Source organism: Hyperolius riggenbachi, chromosome 5, assembly GCF_040937935.1.
Source record: "Hyperolius riggenbachi isolate aHypRig1 chromosome 5, aHypRig1.pri, whole genome shotgun sequence".
Classification (NCBI taxonomy): Eukaryota; Metazoa; Chordata; class Amphibia; order Anura; family Hyperoliidae; genus Hyperolius; species Hyperolius riggenbachi.
Window position 1 is genome coordinate 95,225,566 of NC_090650.1, and position 21,956 is coordinate 95,247,521.

Consider the following 21,956-nt stretch of genomic DNA (forward strand, 5'->3'; position numbering starts at 1 on the left):
AAATAAACTCTGCGCTGTTCTGAGAGCTTTGTGATTGATTAGCGTTTTTTAGAAATCGCTCCCATTCACTTTCATTAAAATTGCAGTAAAAATTGCAACAATTTTGTGATCACGTACGCGAAAGTGAATCGGAGCGAGTTTTAAAAAGCGCTAATCAATCACAAAGCCCTCAGAAAAGCGCTTCTAGTGTGAATGGGCCCTTAGTGTCTACTCTATGTTGAGGTGTATCACTTTTAAAGAACTTGATCAGGAGCCGGGCACTGACAACTTCCCGTACCACAGAGTGATAGTGTGTCTGCAGCCTTCACAGAGAGATTCAGTCTGTGCCTTCTCACTTTGCAGTCTGAACAACAGGATGATGCAATTTGAGCAGAAGCAGCAGCTCCACCCACACAGACTGAAAGTCATAATCTTTAGTTGCAGAATCTATATTGCACATAAAGCGGTAACACTGATTACTAATGCATTTTCATTCTGCCTTTTTTCAGTTCAAATACCCAATCAGGTTCAAGAGGAAAAACCGAGGGTTACAAACTTATACCACATAATAGAATACAGTTCCTGTGCAGCAGCGTGGGATTAGCGACGCAGATGGCGTGTGATCGTACGTGTTCCTTTCCGATCGCACGGCCATCTCATCATGTGGATGAGCAATGGTACCTAATGCGGGGGCTGATCGGATCAGGTAGCCACAATCCCTGCTGCTCCCGTGGCCCGCTAGGGCTCACTTTCGTGGTCACGACACTGGAAGAGCTTCTCTGTGTGTCACACACAGAGCAGCATGCGGGGGAGCAGCTGTGGAGAGGCAGAGCTGCCCAATGGCAGCTGGGGAAGGCCTGCAGGAATGGCCTCAGTGGGCGTTTAAGCCGGCAATACTTCTCCCTTCCCCTTGAGTTTGACAGTAATCGCGTGTGGCCAATTATGGGGGGTGATAGTGCGGTGCAGGGGGGGGGGGGGCACAGGCACGTCCTGCAGCAGGGAACATTCCTCTCTGTCCCATCTGCCCCCTCGCCGCACTGCCTCGGGTACACTTAAAGCGCACCCAAACCAAACATTTTTTTAATTCAAAATATTTAGTTGCACCACTCTGACACATACAAATATAAATAAACACTCCTTCAAGCCTATGAGCATTTCAGTGAGTGCCTTTCACCCTTCTCTTTTCATAACTAGGGTTATACAGGTGGCAGCCATTAGCAATTCCTCCTTTGCTGGACACCATCTACTTCACCAGTTTCCCGGATTCTGTCCCGGCAATATGAAAGGAAGGGAGGGGTTCCTCCAATAAATGTCAAATATTTTATATTTGTCATCATGCAGCTCAAAAAAGGCTGCCATTTATTATTATAATTTAGAAAATAGATTTTATTTCTGAAATCTTGTATTTTTAATTTGGGTCCACTTTAAACCCGGGAGTATCCATACCCCTTGAGGAGCAGGATAATGCATTGCTAAATAATAAGTGTTCCATTATGGTCCTTTTACACTTCTTGTGTTGAGTCTTGTGTTGCATAACAACGGACAATATCACTTATATACCTATGGGGCATTCCACACTGAGTGCAGTACCGCAGGTTCCAACAAAGTAACGCATGGCATGCCGTGTGTTAACTGATAAACGCGTGTATTTACTTGGCAGTGAGGCATACTTTCACTGTACTGTATGCTTCACTGTATCGTTGCATCCAGGGCTGTGGAGTCGAGGGTACCTGGATTTGGAGTTGGTGGTTTCATAAACTGAGGAGTTGGATTTGGATGATTTTTGTACCAACTCCACATCCCTGGTAAGTATTAGACTAACGTGTCAAGGAGTCGAAGTCTGAGTCATTTTGGGTACCTGGAGTCGGAGGTTTCATATACTGAGGAGTTGGATGATTTTTGTACCAATTCCACAGCCCTGGTTGCATCGCAGCGATAACATGCGGTGCGTCTTTTCAGCTACATTGCATTGCGATAAGATCACAATGCAAGAGACTAGAAGTGGAAGGGGCTTTAGGGCCCATTCACACTTAAAAGCGCAAAACTTGCGTGAGTGATTTTTTTTTTTTTTTTTTTTTCAGCGGAAAAATCACTGAACACTCTTTCCGCAATCGCATTTAGTGCTTCTATAGCACTGAAACGTGATTGCCGGGAAATCGCCTGAAAATGGTGCAGGCTACGTGTTTGCGTTTCGCGATTTGCGGCGATTAGCGCAAATCGTCCAAGTAAGAACGGGCCCATAGGGTTTTATTACACTAACGCTTTCAAAAGCGCTAGTGTTTGGGCGTTTTGCTGAAATCGCCGGCAAACCGCTCAAGTGTAAATGGGCCCTAAGGGTCCTTTCACACTGCATGAGTTGCAATTAAAACCTATACATAAAATTCTATGGGTCTGTTTACCTCTCTGCTTTGTAACAAATCGCGTTATTCTAACTCGCTGCATGCAGGCTCTGCATTAATGTCCAGTCTCCACTGCAGTTCACACACACTAGAACATGTGTTGTGCAAAGCACACAGTGTGAATCCTGTTTCAGAATCTGTCTTTGTGCTTTGATCTGATTTCTGCTGCTTGGTGGCCATACCACCAGGGCTGTGGAGTCGGAGTCGTGGAGTCGGAGTCGTGGAGTCGGGCAATTTTGGGTGCATGGAGTCGGAGTCGGGAAAAAATGCACCGACTCCGACTCCTACTCCTAATGAATTTGTAACTGTAATTAAAATAGAAAATATGATAAAATGTTCTATTTCTCAGATAATAGTCATTAAAAATAATGTATATATACAGTAATAGCTGTGCTTAGTCCACAGAAATGAAATAAACCAATCAAAGTTAGTTACTTGTGCTGCTTCAATAAAGCAGTCCCCGTATTTTTAAGGTCAGATATACATATCTGATTGTGACTGTATATATGATGTGTACACAGGAATCTCTTATATATACTAAATAACATCTATGCTGTAAGAATAAAGCCTGATGTGTAGCTGTGTCACTAATAGAGATGGTCAACGAGATGGAAATAATTCTGCATTGATGCTGATTTATGCAAATGTATGCACTCCCTTTGCTGATGAAATCAAATCATTTGGTTTGGTGACTACAAATTAAAGGGTAACTGAGACGGATGAAAAGTAAAGTTTTATACATAACTGGGGCTTATTCCAGCCCCCTTCAGGCTAATCAGTGCCTCGCTGTCCTCCACCACCCGGATCTTCTGCTATGAGTCCTGGTAATTCAGCCAGTCAGCGCTGTCCGGCTGCATGCCGCTCCCACAGCCAGGAACATTCTGCACCTGCGCAATAGTGCTGCACAGGTGTAGTATGCTCCTGGCGGCGGAGTGTGTGCATGCGCACTACGCCCGACTGGCTCAAGTACCTGGACTCATAGCAGAAGATCCAGATGGTGGAGGAGGACAACGAGGGACTGATTATCCTGAAGGTGGCTGGAGGAAGCCCCAAGTATGTATAAAACTTTAATTCCATCTGTCTCAGGTTTACTTTGTTACACAGTAGTACTATACTCTACATATGCACTCCCCACAGAGCTGCAGGGAATCCACTGAGAATGCTGTGCACATTGAATACAGAGGTGTTGTCTGTTTACAATCTCCTCATTCCCCTGCAGAGTACCTGCACATCATTCTTACATGCACCCACAGTCACATTGCCTAGGGCCTGATAGATGTTCTTTGTTCTGGTTTGTACCTTTTACAAGTACTCTTACCAAGGACTAGTTTTAGTCTAAAGGGAATAAATATAGTAGTCTACATATCCTTCTCACTTCAGTTGTCTTGTAAAATTCCTAAGCGTTGGCATTTAAGAGACGATTTTCATGTTACATACTTTTAATCAACAACATTGTAATATGCAAATTAGAGGAGTCGGAGTCGGTGGAATCCTAAACTGAGGAGTCGGTGGATTTTTGGACCGACTCCACAGCCCTGCATACCACCTCCAAATCTATTGAGAATGGATATAGTTAATACGATTATTTAAGTGACACTGTAGAGTATCCATCTATATCAAAAGACTGTTATACCCTGAAAAATAAGTGTTTAAAGTACAACTGAAGCAAGCGGTATATGGAGGCTGCCATGTTTATTTCCTTTTAAGCAATACCAGTTGCCTGGCAGCCCTGCTGACCCTCTGCCTCTAATACTTTCAGCCATAGACCCTGAACAAGCATGCAGCAGATCAGGAGTTTTGGACATTGTCAGATCTGGCAGATTAGCTGCATGCTTGTTTCTGGTGTTATTCAGACGCTTCTGCAGCCAAACAGACCAGCAGGGCTGCCAGGCATGGCTTAAAAGGAAAGAAATATGGCAGCCTCCATATTCCTCTCACTACAGTTGTCCTTTAATAGAAGCACTGATACAGTTCCTTGCCCTAAAAAAAGTTTTTTTTCTGTGTTATTTAGCCACATGAAAAGATTCTGCAGCTCACTCATGCCTGCTATATTTCTTCAGATGACTCATCCTGTTGTCTCTCCCAAATTTGGACTCCTGCCTGCATATACTGACTTCCATGTGATCACTCCCTTCAGATGACTCATCTTGTCCTCTCCCAAGATCGGACTCCTGCCTGCGTATACTGACTTCCATGTGATCACTCCCTTCAGACTCCTCCTGTCTTCTCTCCTAAGTTCAGAATTCTGCCTGCATATACTGACTTCCAAGTGATCACTCCCTTCAGATGACTCATCCTGTCTTCTATCCCAAGTTCGGAAACCTGGCAGGAGTGATTAGAACGTAGGTGTGAGGAAAGATGGATCACACAGGCGTCAGCAAGCTGAGCTACAGATTTGACTGCTAAAACTGATTCACATGCATGGATCCACTATAGACTCCTTTTAAAGAAAGTCTGAAGCGGAAATAAAAATAAAGAGCAGATACTTACCTAAGGAGAGGGAAAGCTCTGGGTCCTATAGAGCCTTCCTGTTCTCCTCACTGTGTCCTCGTTCCCAAGTGCAGCAAGAAGCGCTGTGATCCAGAGCATGATCAGCATTAGGTAGTATGTTTTTTATTTGTTTGGGGTTTTTCGAAAGATCACTTCGGATTTGCTTTAATGCCTGGACCACGCCATGCAATTTTCCTGTTAGTCAGAACATTTTGGTGTGTCCGATCTGTTTCCGATCAAGAAAAGGATCAATTTTGGGATCAGTACTGCACAAAATCGATCTGTTTCTTGATCGGATGCAGATCAGACATGCCAGATATTATCGAATGACTTTAAACTTCCCTCGATCTGACAGGAGAATGGCATGGTTATGTACTGTACCAGGCCAAAAGAACACCTTAAAGAGGGACTGTGTTGCTGTCACTTACAGTAAGTAGTAGAAATCTGACATTACCGACAGGTTTTCGGTTAGTTCATTACTTCATGGGGGATTCTCAGCATGGCCTTTATTCTTTATAAAGACATTCCCAGAAAATGATTTATACAGAGAAGCTGGCCAGCCTCGCTGCTTACTGCTACACGGACGGAGCAACTGCCATTCACTAAGTGCTTTCAAAAATAAAGAAAATTCTGAACTCCCCCATATGAGAAGATGGGCTAGTCCAAAACCTGTCGGTAATGTCAGATTTCTACTAACTGTAAGTGACAGCAACATAGGAGAAAAGTAATTTATGGCTCATTTTACTCTGGAAGAAATGTACTTCTTATTTGTATGGGTTTTAAATTTTAAGATTTTCGTGACAATTCCTCTTTAGGTGATAGTGATATAAAGGCTGCCAAATTATTTTCCTTTTTTAACAATGCCGTTTGCCTGGCATACTGCTAATCTCTCATGCATCGGTACTGTCTAAGTCGCACTCCTGTAACAAGCATGAGGCAAATCCAGTCAAACTTCAAACATTTGATCTGCGATTTTGTGTATGTTTTTTTTTTTTTTGTTTGTCTTTCTTTCTTTAGCGCCACCGGTGCTTACCTGCGTTTTGCATTTTTTTTTTTCTTTTTCTTTTTTCTAAAGCGCTTTTGCACAGCAATTCTGTTTTTTCACTTCCTGATGTCAGTCGGGAAGTGAACTCTTTCACCTGGAAATGAATAAATACAATCCATTACCTTCAATCGAGGCAAATCGCCCTGAAAATGGTACAGGCAGCGCTTTAGTGTGGGAATCGTAATCGAACCGCTTATATGTGAACGCTCTCGTAGGAATTCCTTGCACAAGCAATTTTCAAAATTGATTAACACATTTGCAATTGTTTCCAAAGCACTTCAATGGCTGAGTGTGGGCACTTCAATTACTAAATGAATGAATCAGTGTGGGTGTTTAATTATTGTCATTTATTTATATTATATAAGGAGGGGCACTAGTCTGCTTTATGGGACCCAGCAGGAGATCTCATAGGGAACTATGAGATCTAACTGCAAGGTTTCCAGTATGTTGTAGTAAACTACGCCGGCACTATTTGGCCAGTCACAACGCTTTGTGCTGTAAGGTGATTGGAGAACTGTCCCCTATGATATTTCCTGCTGGAACCCCTAAAGAAAACTAGCACCAAATGGGGGACTGATCTAGGGCTGTTATGGGAACATTATTAACCACTTCCCTACCCTAGGGGTTTCCCCCTTAACCTCCTGAGCGTTACACTGCTCAGGTGGTTTTGCAGATTGAGTCCCCCACAAAGATTCTAAAAGATTTAATGTCCCCACAAGCTGCCGATCCCCCACAATTATACTTTACCCAGCCTGGATCCAGCGATCAGTGCAGCCTCCCCGCACAGCTCCGGTCTCTCCATGGGGAGGATCGTACGTGACGTCACCGACGTCATGATATCATGCGCAGACCCGATCCTCCCCATAGAGAGACCGGAGCTGTGCGGGGAGGCTGCACCGATCGCTGGATCCAGGTGGGGTAATGTATCAAGTGACTAAATCCGGTGTATTGGTGGCAATCGGAGGGTGCCAGCTACTTATTCTAGCTAGCCTAGTGCTAGCTAAAGCTTTTGGGGACATTAAATCTTTTAGAATCTTTGTGGGGGACTTGTAATTCTAGGGAGCGGTATGCCCGACACAGTGTCGGGCGTACCGCTCAGGGGGTTAAAAACCAGAGCAGTTTTCAACATTTCACACTCCTCTCATTCATTAGCCAATAACTTTATCGCTACTTATCACATAAATGATCTATACCTTGGTTTTTTTTCGCCACCAATCGGGCTTTCTTTGCGTGGTACTTTTTGCTAAGAATTCTTTTATTTTGTATAGATTTTAAAGGTAATAAGGGGAAGAAATGAAAAAAAATTATTTATCAGCTTTCAGCCATTATAGTTTGAAAATAAGTGCCACTGTAGATTATACCCACACATTTGATTTGCCCGTTTGTCCTGGCTATTACAGTGTTTAAAGTATGATCCTAGTACAATGTATGGCGACAATATATTACTTGGAAATAAAGGTGCATTTTTTTCCATTATGTCTTTAGTTTTTCCCTTAGTTAGTGTGGCACTTTTTAATCCTCCCCTGCCCCCTAGTTAGCCAGATGTGCCCCTTTATATCTCCCCTTCCCCAACAGATTTGCCTCTGTACCCCTCCCCAGCCCCAGATGTGCGTCTGTAAACCCCCCTTCCCCCCCAGTTAGCCAGACCTGCCTGTTTATCCCCTCACCCCATACCCCTCCGTCCCCCATAGTTAGCCAGATGTGCTTGTTTTTTTTTTATTACCCCCCCCCCTTCCCCCATGAATAGCAGAATGTGTGCCCCTTTATCCCTCCTCCATTGATAGCCATTTGTGTGCCCCTTAATTCAAATGCCCCCCCCCCCATGGATAGCCAGTTGTTAGTCCCTTTAAGACACCCTTCTCACCCCCAAATCCAGGTGTGTCACTAAACCCCCCCCCCCCTGCAGAGTAGGGCGCAGGGAAGCGTTAAAGGTAACAAACTCTCACCTGACCTTGTTCCACTGGCGATCGCGATCTCCTCCCTGCACTACCGCTGTCAGCCTCAGTATGCTGAATGGATTGGGTCCCGGCTTGATGAGCCACTTGCAATGGCGTGAATAATACTGTATGCAGGATGTGAAGTGGTTAAAAGCTACATTGATTGCCCCCCCCCCCCCCCTTCCCCACCTTAGGGCTGGTTCAGACGGACGCTTGCAGAGCGTTTACAGCCAGCGTTCAGGGCTTGGTGTTAAACGCTCCCATTCAAGTGAATGGGAGCGTTTGTACCAAGCTTTCAAGCGCGTTTACACAAACGCGGCGTTTGGGTCCCGATTTTCCCTGGCGTTCAAGGAGCCCCTGGAAGCTACATGTAGCTTCCAGGGGAGGTTAACCGCGACGGCTAATGTCCCCCTAGGGGAAGAAAAAACGCGACCGCATCCAAACGCACACGAACGCTGCTGAACGCGACGCCAGCAAACGCAACGCCTCCAAACGTCCGTCTGAACCAGCCCTTACCCTCTGGAGAAGGGCCCTAAATTTACGCTGTGAACCCAGCTACCAAGGTTGGGAGAGACTGGGAATCACAGCACCATCTTAGGAAAGAACTAAGGTAGTAGATGCTAAAAAGGTGTACAAAATTAAGGAGCTCCAACTTTAGTACAATATATGGTGAGAGAAATCCACCAATTTAAGGCAGTATCAAGAGCTTCCAAGTAGTGAATAGCTATGTGAAGTGAGAGTTGGGTTATTGCCCATACATCCTAGTAATGTCAAAGAAATTAATGGATGCATGTGGGTTGATCTATATTAGAGTACATAGATAAATATAAGATCTGAATAATACCCTTTATCTTATCTATGTTTTATAGCTGTATCTTAAAGTAAGTCACATGCATACACAAACCAAGTGATATGTATAATCTGTTGTAAGTTTATTGTTGTTGAAAAATTCAATAAAAAATTATTGATAAAAAAAAAAAAGCTACATTGATTGATTGTACATTCCTTTTTTTTGGTACTTTTAAACTGCAGTATATAGAATCTGTGTGTTTCCATGTGTTCTCCACAGTTACATTCAGATGGGCAACTGACAGGAATCATTTCACCACCTGTCAGCTGCTCTCATGCATCGGCCGGGAGCTGGTTAGTGTTCGATACCTGCGCATATTCGAGTGCGGCAGGGATCAGACTCAACATGATGTATTCCCACGCCATCCTGTGACATCGTTGTGTGTCAGGGCTTGACACGCGTGGTGTTACTACCGCTACAATTCAGCTGCATTTAAATTACCACTGAAATCGCACCTCCTGCCTGAAAGAGGCCTAAATCGCTAAATACTGAGCATCTGCCACATTTTTAAATCCATACATACCTGGAGCTTCCTCCAGCCCTCTTCGGCCTGATCACCTCTTTGGTGCCGTCCTCTGCCTCCTGGATTCTTCGCTATAGCTCCTGGTAACTTTGGGAGTCGGGGTTTACTGCGCATGCGTGGCCAAGCTGCACTCCAGTTGCCAGGAGCGTTCTGCGTTTGTGCAGTACTACTGCGCAGGCACAGAACACTCCCGGTTGTGGGAACTCAATAAGGGAGCGCGTTAGGCCACCCTGCGCTGATTGGCCAAAGTTACTGGGCGGATTGCGGAGATTCCGGTAGGCGGAGAATGGCGCAAAGGGAGCGATCAGGCCGAAGGGGGCTGAAAGAAAGCCCTAAGTATACATTTTTACTTTCAATTCATTTCAGGTACATTTTTAACAGGTGATACAAAGTGAACTAAGGACACCAAAACTCTTAGATACAGTGATATGTAAATGTAATTTTACAGCATCAGCACCATTGACCAGTGAGTATCGAGAACTAGGGAAGGTCAATAATCCGAATCCTAACATTTGTATTGTGCTTTTCCCCTGTTGGACTTAAGAGCTGCAGCCACTGGGACGCGCTCAAGAGGCCACCCTGCAGTGTTAGGGAGTCTTGCCTTCAACTCTTTACTGAATAGGTACTGACCCTAGCCAGGATTTGAACCCTGGTCTCCCATGTCAAAGACAGTGCCCTTAACCACTGCAATGCAAATAATTCTGACTTGATGCAGGATTATGCAAATTATGTATGCAAATATACGTGGCTTGAAAATGGGCCAATTAAGTTAAGTCTTGATGGTCCATTTTCAAGCTGCATAAATGTGCATGTAAAATTTACATAACCCTGGATCAAGTTGGAATTATTTGCACCTTATTGACCATCCCTACTGAGTACATTAAATAGCGCCTAATTTAACTACTTGATGCACGCCGTGCAGTATATTCACAGCCCTGCTGTAACGATCGGTGTAACACAGAGAGGGTCTGATTACCGGTGATCTGCAGTATCACCGAGAATAGATATATACCCGATTATTGATGATCTGCAGTATCACCGATAATCAGATATATCTCTAACCTCTAGACACCTGGGTGAGAAGTGAGTGTTTGATGTAACACTTTGAGGACTGTACCTCAGGAATAGGTACAGAAGCAGTAAGGAGTACTGCACAGGAGAAAGTTCCTTCCGATAGCCTAGACTCTCCCGGGGGAGGAGCTAGGCAGGACGTGGGAAGGACAGAGCGTGAGTGACACCAGTGAGGGGGTGTCACTAACAGTTCTGGGAACTGCCTCTAACAGTAAGGCCAGTTCTCGAGGTCGGGCAAGCCAGGTCGTTAACACACAGACAGATAAGGTACAGATTCAGGAGACAGATACGGAATCCAATGAACAGGCAGGGTCTGGCAACGGAGTATCAGAATAGCAAGGTACAGAATCAGGAGACAGATGCAGAGTCCAGGAACGAGCAGAGTTTGGCAACAGGATATCAGAAATAGCAAGGTACAGAATCAGAGTTCAGAGGAATAGGCAGGCAGAAGGTCATAACAAATAATACAGTTCAATATTCCTAATGCTAAGGTGTGAGCTCCTTGATCATCAACACCTTTGGAAACTATGCTAGAACACAGATACTGACAAGGTCTGAGTGCTACCACGTAGTGATCGCAACGCCAGACACCAGAGAAATGACCAGCACCCAGTATATATACTATAGCGCTCTCCAGCGCCACCCCTAAGTGCTGGACCAATGGAAGGTGGTGAAAATGTCAGCTGACCAGCTTGGTCAGCTGACCCTTCTCTGGCTGTCATATAAACTTTGCCTCTCAGCACGCGCGTCCTTCTGAACCTGTGTGGACTAGCAGTCCCAGCCACACCAGACATGTTTTGTATCCGCTGATTCAGGCGCGGGAGCCGCCGCACCGCTCTCCAAGCAAGCGGTGGCCTCCCCGCGTCCAACCACAGTGTTAGCAGCATTGCTATGCGTGCAATCAGCCGCATCCAACGCGGATTCCACCGCTCTGCCCATGCGGCGGTTTCTTCGCGTTCTGCCGTCATGTTGGACTCGGAAACAGGCGCCTCACTCAGAGCACTTGCGGCGGCTTTTTCGCGTTTCCTCACACCTGCAAAGACAGGATGCACCAGGGCCGTGAATAGCCGTGCAGCCGACGCTCGCTCCCATTCGCCCGTGCGCACCGCCGTTACCGCCGCTCAGAGGGGATAAATCTTAAGTCCCCGATTCAACGAGATGCCGGCATTCATTGTATCTTCCTGTTGTTACACTGCTATGTATTACTTCCGATTCACATGCTTACCTACGTGAATCGGAAATAATGATTGAGGACATCTTGTGGCCAAATAGTATATTACACCAAAATTCATTTTTGTTTCATTATAAAAGTCAGTGTGGGGATTTTTTATTAACTATTTCCCTCCCACACTTAGTACCCAAACATATATACAGTATATGTATATATATATATATATATATATATATATATATATATATATATATATATATATATATATATATATATATATATATATATATATATATATATATATATATATATATATATATATATATATGTGTAAAAAATGTATGTCAAGGTGGTATATTACTATTCATTTTTAATTTATGGGCTTGTAATTAGTGATGGACGCAAAACTGAAAAAATGCATCGCTTTGTCGGTGGACTCTGCTGCAGGGTGATTTACAGTAAATACTAAATGGTGCAGTGCGATTGTCCTGCGGCAGGCTCCTCTGCCACTGAACAGTCGCACCGCATCATGTGTGAAACCAGCCTAAAGCTCACCACCAGACAGAGATCTGAAAATACAATAATGTCTTAGTAATAAGTGTTACATGTTTATGTGCAATAAAGCTTCTGCAACTAGGACGCTGGTACACAGATACAAGCTGCAACTGAGAGCCTACAGAAGACAAGGAGAACACTGGTGTCTGAAGAAGGTCTTTGAAGCACAGCTAAACCAATAAATCTACTAAATCAAGTCTAACCTGTTAAATAATTCTCTATATTGTTGAATAAAATACTTTTATTACAGTGTCTGGTAGCGAAATCTTATTTGAAGCAGAGATCTGCTGCAGTGACAGCTGCCTCCGCCTGACTAGGTCACATTCTGGCTCCTATTCTCTTTATGTTAAAGCATGCCCGAAGTGAGTGGAATATAGAGGCTGACATATTTATTTCCTTTTAAACAATGCATATTGCCTGGCTGTCCTGCTGATCCTCTGCCACCAATGCTTTTAGCCACAGACCCTGAACAAGCATGCAGATCAGTCTCTCAATTTGCCACATGCTTGTTTCAGGTATGTGATTCAGACGCCTGAAAGATCCGCAGGATATCAGGCTAGTGATATTGTTTACAAGGAAATAAATATGGCATCTACAATGTGCTTTCACTTCAGGTGGGGGGGGGGAGTGATGACGATGTTATCAGACTCATGACGATTCTATGGGTTAGCTCTCTCCATGCAGTCCGATCTTGTACTATTTCTGCCAGTTACCTTAAAGGAATACTGTAGGGGGGTCAGGGGAAAATGAGTTGAACTTACCCAGGGCTTCTAATGGTCCCCTGCAGACACCCTGTGCCCACGCTGCCACTCACCGATGCTCTGGCCCCGCCTCCGGTTAACTTCTGGAATTTCAGACTTTAAAGTCTGAAAACCACTGCACCTGCGTTGCCGTGTCCTCGCTCCCGCTGATGTCACCAGGAGCGTACTGCGCAGGCACAGACCATACTGGGCCTGCGCAGTACGCTCCTGATGACTGCAGCGGGAGTGAGGACATGGCAACACAGGCATAGTAGTTTTCAGACTTTAAAGTCTGAAATTCCAGAAGTTAACCGGAGGCGGGGCTGGAGCATCGGTGAGTAGCTTCACGGGCACAGGATGTCTGTGGGGGACCATTAGAAGCCCTATGTAAGTTCAACTCACTTTCCCCGACCCCCCCCCCCCCCCCCCCTACAGTATTCCTTTAAAGGGAACCTAAACTGAGAGGGATATGGATGTTTTCTTTTAAGCGATACCAGTTGCCTGACCCTCCTGCTGATCAATTTGCTGTAGTAGTATCTGGCTCTCACACCTGAAACAGGCATGCAGCTAATCCAGTTCGACTTCAGTCAGAGCACCCGATCTGCATGCTTGTTGAGGGGCTGTGGCTAAAAGTATTAGAAACACAGTATTAGCAGGAGAGTCAGGCAACTGGTATTATTTTAAAAGGAAAAACCCATATCCTTATTAGTTTAGGTTCCCTTTAAGCTCAATCCTGTGTCAGCTTTGATGTCATCAAGCCAACGCGTGACCAACACTGGGTTAAAGAAAAAAAAGTAAATAATAAGGCTGTAGCCACACTGGGTGCTTTCTGGGTGCCTTTTTTTTTTTTTTGACTATCAGAGCTTTCGGACAGCTTTTAAAAATACGCTCCCATTCACTTGCAGTAAAAAAAAATTTGAAAAGCGCTCGGAAAGCTCTGTGTGGCTACAGCCTAAAGCTGCATAATGCTTCTAGTATTGCGGTCTGCGTCCTCCTTTTTCTCCACATTGCATCCAGATGCTTTGCAAAGTTCCTGGACCAGGCCCCGATCCTCCCATGGGTTGGCATCCTCAACCCAGAAAGAGAATTCTGCCATAGCCACCCGCACAGTTTGCATTGCTGCTCAGGCATTCAGGATGTCATGGAGGCCGCCCGGAGCAAGGACTCAGCGGCAGAGAGCTTCCGACCTGTGCGAGCAACAATGTGAACTGCGCAGGTGGCTATGGCAGAATTCTCTTTCATGGGAGGGTCAGGGCCCAGTCCGGGCACTTTGCAAAGCATTTGGATGCAATGTGGGGGAAAGGGATTCAGGCCTCATCCTAGAAGGATTATGCAGCCTTACAGGTATTTACTGTTTTTTTTTTTTTTTTTAATTTTAACCCTGGTCACCTTGTATATACTTTAAGATGTATGCGCATTTTCATTCTGCCTTTTTTCACGTAAACCCAATCAGGTTCAAGAGAAAAAACAAGAGTTATAAACCTTTACCACAAAAGAATATACACTTCCTAATAAAGCTAGGACCGATGTCCTCTTGGTCTCAGTGAATTGGGCACCTGTGTGCCATGGCGACTGCAGTTCTTGTCACCAATTGCTGTGTGAACAGAGAGGCATGTGTTGGTCACTACTGCCATAAAGTAAATTCTAGCTGTGCAGCTTACTGTTAACAATTTAATGATGCAAGCACATCATTATACAGTGCTTGAAGATAATAATTTGTATACACAGGACATGCAAAGTGTGGATCAGATGTTTTATTGCAAAAGAGAAACTCTTTAACCTCCCTGGCAGTATGATTCTTTCTGGATTTTTAGGCCCCTTTCTCACCAGGACGTTGCGTTTTAGGGGAAGTTATGGTCGCATAACGTGCCCTTAACGCAACGCATGGTGGTGTTGGAGGTGGACACCAGAGTGAGCCACGTTGTGTGGCTGTTGGTGCACCTTTTTTGTCTCATACCTTGCGGGGACCACGTGATCGGAACACTCCACATCACGTGGTCCTGCCAGCCAATCAGGGGCAGCTCCAGGAAGAAAACGGCAGAAGTGATGGGAAGTCCGGCTCTTTTCAATGAATCGATTCATTGAAAAGAGCCAGACTTCCTATCTCTACTGTTCAGAATCGATTCAGAGCAGCAGGACTGAACCTAGTGATGGGAAGTCCGGCTCTTTTCAATGAATCGATTAAATGAATCGAGCCCAAATTCCCATCACTACACGGCAGTGCAGTGAATATTAATTATTTTAATTAGCCATGTGGCTAACAATAGCGGACTCTCCCCTCCGCCTCAAAATAAAAAAAAAATACTGAGCATGTGCAAACAGTCTACTGCGGCTAAAGCTGTGTAGAACGCACAGCATGCTGCACTTTTAACGCAACGTGGGCACTGTGAAGAGCCCATTGATTTTTCATTACTGTGAGTTGGGCTGCGTTACAGGCTGCTCTAACGTGCGCCTGTAACATATTACTGTGAAAGCAGCCTTAGGGTCTAAAAGTGGTACAACTTTTTTACTAGCTTTTAGTTCCTTAAATTCATATTGAAGAGAGATCTGCAGCAGCCCCTGCATCTTCCCAGGATCTAGTGCTGCAATTCTTCCTCCTGTCCAGCAGGTGGCACTCTACTTCTATGGTGAGATTGTAGTCTGTTGTCATGTGACAACGGTGACCTCACCTAAGAGATCAAGAGCCTCTGGACCGGAAGAGTTATAACCTCGCAGCACTGCATGCATATACCTCCCATGGTTACCCCGAGCTAGGCTCTGGATTACAGCTTACTGCAACCTTTTTTTCACCCCAGGGATGTAGAGGCTGACATGTTTATTTCCTTTTAAAGAATACCAGAGGTCTGGTATCCTACTGACCTTTAATGCATCCATAAGTGTCGGAGTCACCCACCTGAAACAAGCATGCAGCAAATCCAGGCTGACCTCGGTCAAACATCCACTCTTCATACTTGTTCAGGGTCTATGGCTAAGGCCATGTTTCCACAAGGATTATACATTTTGCATGAGTTTTTCTCTAGGCCAATTTTTGAGTCCTTTTATGCAAATTGTTGCATGCATCAAGCGTAATTGACAAGCATTACACAGGAGACTGCAGAGTGGTGTGCAAATCTGCAGCAAGCTATTTTTGTTCTCAGATTGGAACTGACAAGACAAATAACATTTATATTGCTCTTTTCTCCTGGCAAGCTCAAACTACCAGAGCTGCAGCCACGAGGGCGCGCTCAGTAGGCAGTAGCAGTGTTAGGGAGTCTTGCCCAAGGTCTCCTACTAAATAGGTGCAGGCTTACTGAACAGGAAGAGCCGAGATTCAAAATTGGTCTCCTGCGTCAGAGGCAGAGCCCTGAACCAGTACACTATCCAGCGAGAAAAAACGCATTCAGTGGAAACTATTCCATTAAAATTGCATTCCTTTTGGTACTAATTTTTGTATTTTCGCTATGCAAAATTCGCACTCAATGGAAATGGGCCATTGGTGTACTAAAGGCAGCAGAGGATCAGCAGGGCAGCCATGCAATTTCCATTGTTTTAAAGGGGCACTATGGCGAAAAATTGTAAAATGTAAAATATGTGCAAACCTATACAAATAAGAAGTACGTTTTTTTCCAGAGTAAAATGAGCCATAAATTACTTTTCTCCTATGTTGCTGTCACTTACTGTAGGTAGTTGAAATCTAACAGAAGCGACAGGTTTTGGACTAGTCCATCTCTTCATGGGGGATTCTCAGGCATTTATTTATTTTCAAAAGCACTTAGTGAATGGCAGTTGCTCTGTCCAACTGCCAAAAAACTGTGTAGCGAGCAGGGAAGCTGGCCAGCATCATTGTTTAAATCCTTTTTAGGGAATATCTTTATAAAGAATAAAAGCCTTGCTGAGAATCCCCTGTGAAGAGATGGACTAGTCCAAAGCCTGTCACTTCTGTCAGATTTCTACTGCCTACTGTAAGTGACAGCAACATAGGAGAAAAGTAATTTATGGCTCCTTTTACTCTGGAAAAAATGTACTTCTTAGTTGTGTATGTTTGCACATATTTTAAATTTTACAATTTTTCGCCATAGTGCCCCTTTAAGCGTCTTTCACATTATCTAAATTGCATTGTAATGCCATGCAATCGGAACGTGGCTGAAAAATCACATCACACGGTACTATTGCAGTAGGACCACACAGTGAGGCATACAGTACAATGAAAATGCACTGAATGCTCTGCGTTATTCCAACAGTACCCTACACACAGCAATCAATGTGATAGCCCCATAGGAATATGATTATGTTGTCCATTGCGACACAACGGAGACAGGGCCTAATCCAATTTACTTTTTCTCCCATGAGCGGAATGACCACATGGAAGTAAGCAAGTTCAGTGACTCGACTACTCAACTGTCTGTTTGAATTGCATGATCTTCACAGGCCTGGATAAGACCGAGGAAGAGAAAGTGTACCGGAAGTGAAAAGTCAAATGTACGGAATAGGGTAAGCAGAACCTGGACTTCGGTTCTTGTGTAAAGATGGTCAATGACCATGATGCAAATACTTCTGGCAAATTTGAATGCCAATCTATGCAGAATGGAACTGGGCCAATTAAATGCACTTCTTCATTTTGGTTTAGTCTGACCCGATTTCAAGCTGCATACAGTCTGCATGCAAGCCAGCATTATTTGCATGTCCTTGACCATATCTATTTAGCCGTCATCTTAAAGGACAGCTGAAGGGAGAGTGATATGGAGGCTGACATGTATTTCCTTGTAAGCAATACCAGTTGCCTGGCATTCCTGCTGATCCTCTGCCTCTAATACTTTCAGCCATAGACCCTGAACAAGCATGCAGCAGATCAGGTGTTTCTGACATTATTAGCACCATGCTTGTTTCTGGTGTGATTCAAACACTACTGCAGCCAAATACAGCAGCAGGGCTGCCAGGCAACTGGTATTGCTTAAAATGATATAAATATGGCAGCCTCCATGCTCTTCTCACTTCAGTTGTCATTTAACATTAGATCCAGTGCAGTTTGAAGTCAGTTTGTCACAGGTATTCACAAACCTGAACTGAAACTTATGAGATAATCAAGTGAAGTATTGATTTAAAATGGAACTAAATTCAGAACTTCCTCTCTGCTCTAAAAGATCAGCCATAGCAAGATTACCTTTAGGGGAAAATGTCTTCATTACAATTTGTAAAAATCCTACAAAAAAACCCTCTCTACTTCTTACATTGAAGCAGACATATTGTTAACATCCCGTGCTTATAAATGAGCTTATCTGCTGTGGCAGTCAGGTGACACAGGGGAGAGATCAAATTACAATTTTGATTAGTCACAGATGAGGGGAAATTAAACAGAATAAACTCTCTAAATACACACAAGGTGCATTTCTCTATGATGTCCTTCTGTCCTGTGCAAGAGTTCAGGTCCACTTTAAGGAGGCCACAAATGAAACAAAAACCGCTGCAACATGTAACACATGGCAGTATTCTCACTACCGCGTTTGCGGTTAGCGATAACCGCAAACGTGTTACATGCAGCGGTTTGCCGGCGATTAGCGATCGCGATTAGCATGCATAGCACCGCTAATCGCGCGCGATCGTGTCAAAACCGCCACGTGTCCAGTGATTTTTCTGCGCTAATCGAGGGAAAATCACTCCTGCAAAACGTTGGCGGTAATCGCCGGCGGTTTGCGATTTTAGATGAGAACGGGGCCTTACAAGTGCTTTGAACTTGCAGCCGAACTCTGGTCCCCTACCTTTCATGTCCCTACCTCTCCCTCTAGATTGTAAACCTTTGGGCAGGGTCCTCCTCCTTTTGTGTCCTACCTGATCATGCACCTCCATTACTGTGAACCCATGCTAGGCATTTGAGTGAACTCGACTTGCCTAATCCCCATGCTTCCATCCAGTGACTAAGCATTACCTTGTACTCATACTGTGCTGCATGATCTGGTTTTTCTTGTATTCCTGTATTGTCTTATCGCTGTATGTCACCCCTAAATATTGTCTGTAACCTAAACTAATGTCCAGCGCTGCGTAATATGTTGGCGCTTTATAAATACATTAAATAAAATAAATATATATATATGATCTGAGGTCTGCTACACTTTGGTGCCCTATATACACACATATTATCTATCTATCTCTCTATCTATCTATCTATCTAAATCCAGGAACAGCTGTATCTGCAGTTATGCCTGTCTTCTTCCACAGTTTGTGTTCCAATACCCTGCTTCCTTTCACACAGGAGAGCCCCAGCACACACTGAGCATGCACGGGATTTCGGAGGCAAGGGGAGGGAGAGGGGAGTGTAGGGGAGTGGAGTTTGCACAGTCTGAGGTGTGGATATAAAGATATTTATATACTGATGAAGCTGTTTGCTGATAGTTTACTCTGTAAACCATCTAAACTTAACTAAACTAAATAAAGACAAATTACTTTTTATAGTTAGTTTTTCACCTCGGATCCGCTTTAAGCACCACTTGGGAGGGTTAAGGGTAAGGGCTTGTTTCCACTGCAATGCAGAGCCTTGTATCACTCCCGGGGGCGGAGCTTGCAATCCCATTCATTATACTGAATGGGATAGCAGGTGCAATCGCCCTGAAATGCTGGCAACCATGCACTGCGATTCAAAAGTAAAGCATGAGTGCAGTCTATGCGATCGCATTTTCATAAGCACGCCTGAAAGCGTGCTATATAGAAACGAGCCCTTAGGCACAGGTAGAGGAAGGGTTAAGATGGCCACACACCATACAATTTTTGAAGCATCTTTTCAATTCAAGAATTGCAATCAATTTTTCTGACTGATTGTAACATTTTAAAAAATCTGAATTATGTACCACATATGTTAGGTTATGTTTTCCCCACTTATGATAAAAATGATTGAAAACTCTGAAAAATTTGCTTGGGTCTGTACATCACGAAATCGTTCATCTTCCACGCACCATACAATTTTCATATCAATTGATCAGAAAAATCCAACACTACCGATCTTTTTTTATTGAATAAAAATGGAAAATTCGTTCAGATTTTGCAAATGAATAAAAAAAAACTTTCGATTTTTTTAGTACAACTAATTGTATTTATCGAATTGGTGTAAAATTGGATCTTTTAATTGTATGGTGTGTGGCCACCTTTAGGCATATAGGAAGGTCAAGAGAACCCGAGGTGGATCTTTTGGGGGCAGATAGGACACAGAGGCATGTCCTCTGCCTAATGACATGGCTCCAGTGTTGCCAACCTCAGAAATACATTTTTACTGACAAAGTATAAAAAATTTACTGACAGAACACTTTTTTTTACTGACATCTAATATTACTGAAATTAAATGAAAGATATCACACATGCACCCCATGTGCAATACACCGGCAACCACGTGGGCTGTGAATGAGGAAGAAGAGTGCAGTGGCGGACACCGGACAGGTGAAGTATTAACCTCCTTAGCGGTAACCCCGAGTGTGACACGGGGTAAGCCGCCGGAGGGTGCCGCTCAGGCCCTGCTGGGCCGATTTTCATAATTTTTTTTTTGCTGGACGCAGCTAGCACTTTGCTAGCTGCGCCAGCACCCCGATCGCCGCCGCCGCGCGCCCGATCGCCGCTATCCGGTGCGGCGCGCGGCCCCCCCAGACCCCTGCGCTGCCTGGCCAATCAGTGCCAGGCAGCGACAAGGGGTGGATCGGGTCTCCCAATGACGTCCTGACGTCGGTGACGTCATTCCGCCCCGTCGCCATGGCGACGGGGGAAGCCCTCCAGGAAATCCCGTTCTTTGAACGGGATTTCCTGATCGCCTATCGCCGGAGGCGGGGCTGGGGGGATGCCGCGGGGGTATGCCGCTGAGCAGCGGCTATCATGTAGCGAGCCCTGGGCTCGCTACATGATTTAAAAAAAATGATTTAAAAAAAATAAAATAAAAAAAAAACTGCTGCACTGCCCCCTGGCGGTATTTTTCATACCGCCAAGGGGGTTAATGCACTGCATCTATGGAAGGGGGGGGGGGAGCGAGGGACACTTTGATACATTTACATTTGGGGGATGCAACCGGGGGTTTCCATCATGTTTGTTCTCCATTATCACAGCCCTTGCCGTTGCATGCACCCGATCGAGCATGCTAACCTGAGATTTTCCAGCATGTCCGATTGATACATGCGATCGATACATGCAACCAATTTTGGTCCGAAATTGGTTTGATTGTATAGGCATGCTCTTGGTGGCACCAATTTTTATAATATCAGTAATAATTGTCTTATCTGACGGTCGACTGGCCACCAAGTCTACAGATGTATGGGCACCTTTAGCTAGAGCAGTGTACATTCCAGAGTGATGCGTGAACTGATAAGCAGTAAGTGCTGTGATCTTTTGGGAGAGAGAGGTTTTTTTACTGGCACCACAACGTTTTTTATTGACTTTACTGACAGCCCAGATTTGTTGACTTTTTTACTGACTATCAGTAAATTTACTGACGGTTGGCAACACTGCATGGCTCTGTGTACCCCCAACGGCCGTACTCTGCCCCCCCACCGCCGCACTATAGCCCCCCGAGTTTAGTGATAAGATGTGTTGCTAAATCGGTGGTAAACACAGGGAGAGGAATTCCCTGTTCACAATACCTGCAAGGGGCGTTCCTGCACTGCCATTGGGCAGCTCTCTCTCCCTGGCCGCGCCTCCTGCCGGTCACCCGTCTCCCTGCACACTATGAGAGACACACAATCTCTCAGTGCAGCGTCATGACCCAGAGGTCACGAAAGTGAAAGTGGGCCATTGCAGCCCACGGGAGCAGCGGTTTTTGCGGCTAGCTGATCTGCTCAGCCCCACGGATCAAGTAACCTACTTTTTTTTTTTTCATTTTTTTTATCCCATCTCGGGCTCTCTTGAAGCGTTAGGCATCAGTAAAGTTATGTGTGAGAGTAGGGTTAGGTTAAAGCAGAACTGTAGTGAGAGGTATATGGAGGCTGCCATATTTATTTCCTTTTAAGCAATACCAGTTGCCTGGCAGCCTTGCTGATCTATGTGGCTGAATCGCACCAGAAACAAGCATGCAGCTAATCTTGTCATATCTGTCAAAATTGTCAGAAAAACCTGATCTGCTGCATGCTTAAGTATTAGAGGCAGAGGATCAGCAGGATAGCCAGGCAACTGGTATTGCTTAAATGGAAATAAATATGGCAGCCTCCATACACCTCTCTCTACAGTTCTCCTTTAAAAGGAACCTGAACTGAGT

At 44.6% G+C, this 21,956-nt stretch overlaps 1 long non-coding RNA gene across 2 annotated transcripts in view; it reads left to right on the plus strand.

Moving 5' to 3' along the window:
• The window catches only part of LOC137518328 (uncharacterized), a 49,883-nt gene that overhangs the window by 11,555 nt on the left and 16,372 nt on the right, over positions 1–21,956 (plus strand). The window contains exon 3 of one of the 2 annotated variants that reach the window (XR_011020789.1): positions 4,390–4,979. This is a non-coding gene — a long non-coding RNA (uncharacterized lncRNA). The remainder of the gene's footprint in view (positions 1–4,389; positions 4,980–21,956) is intronic. The other variant, XR_011020790.1, reaches the window with a different exon arrangement.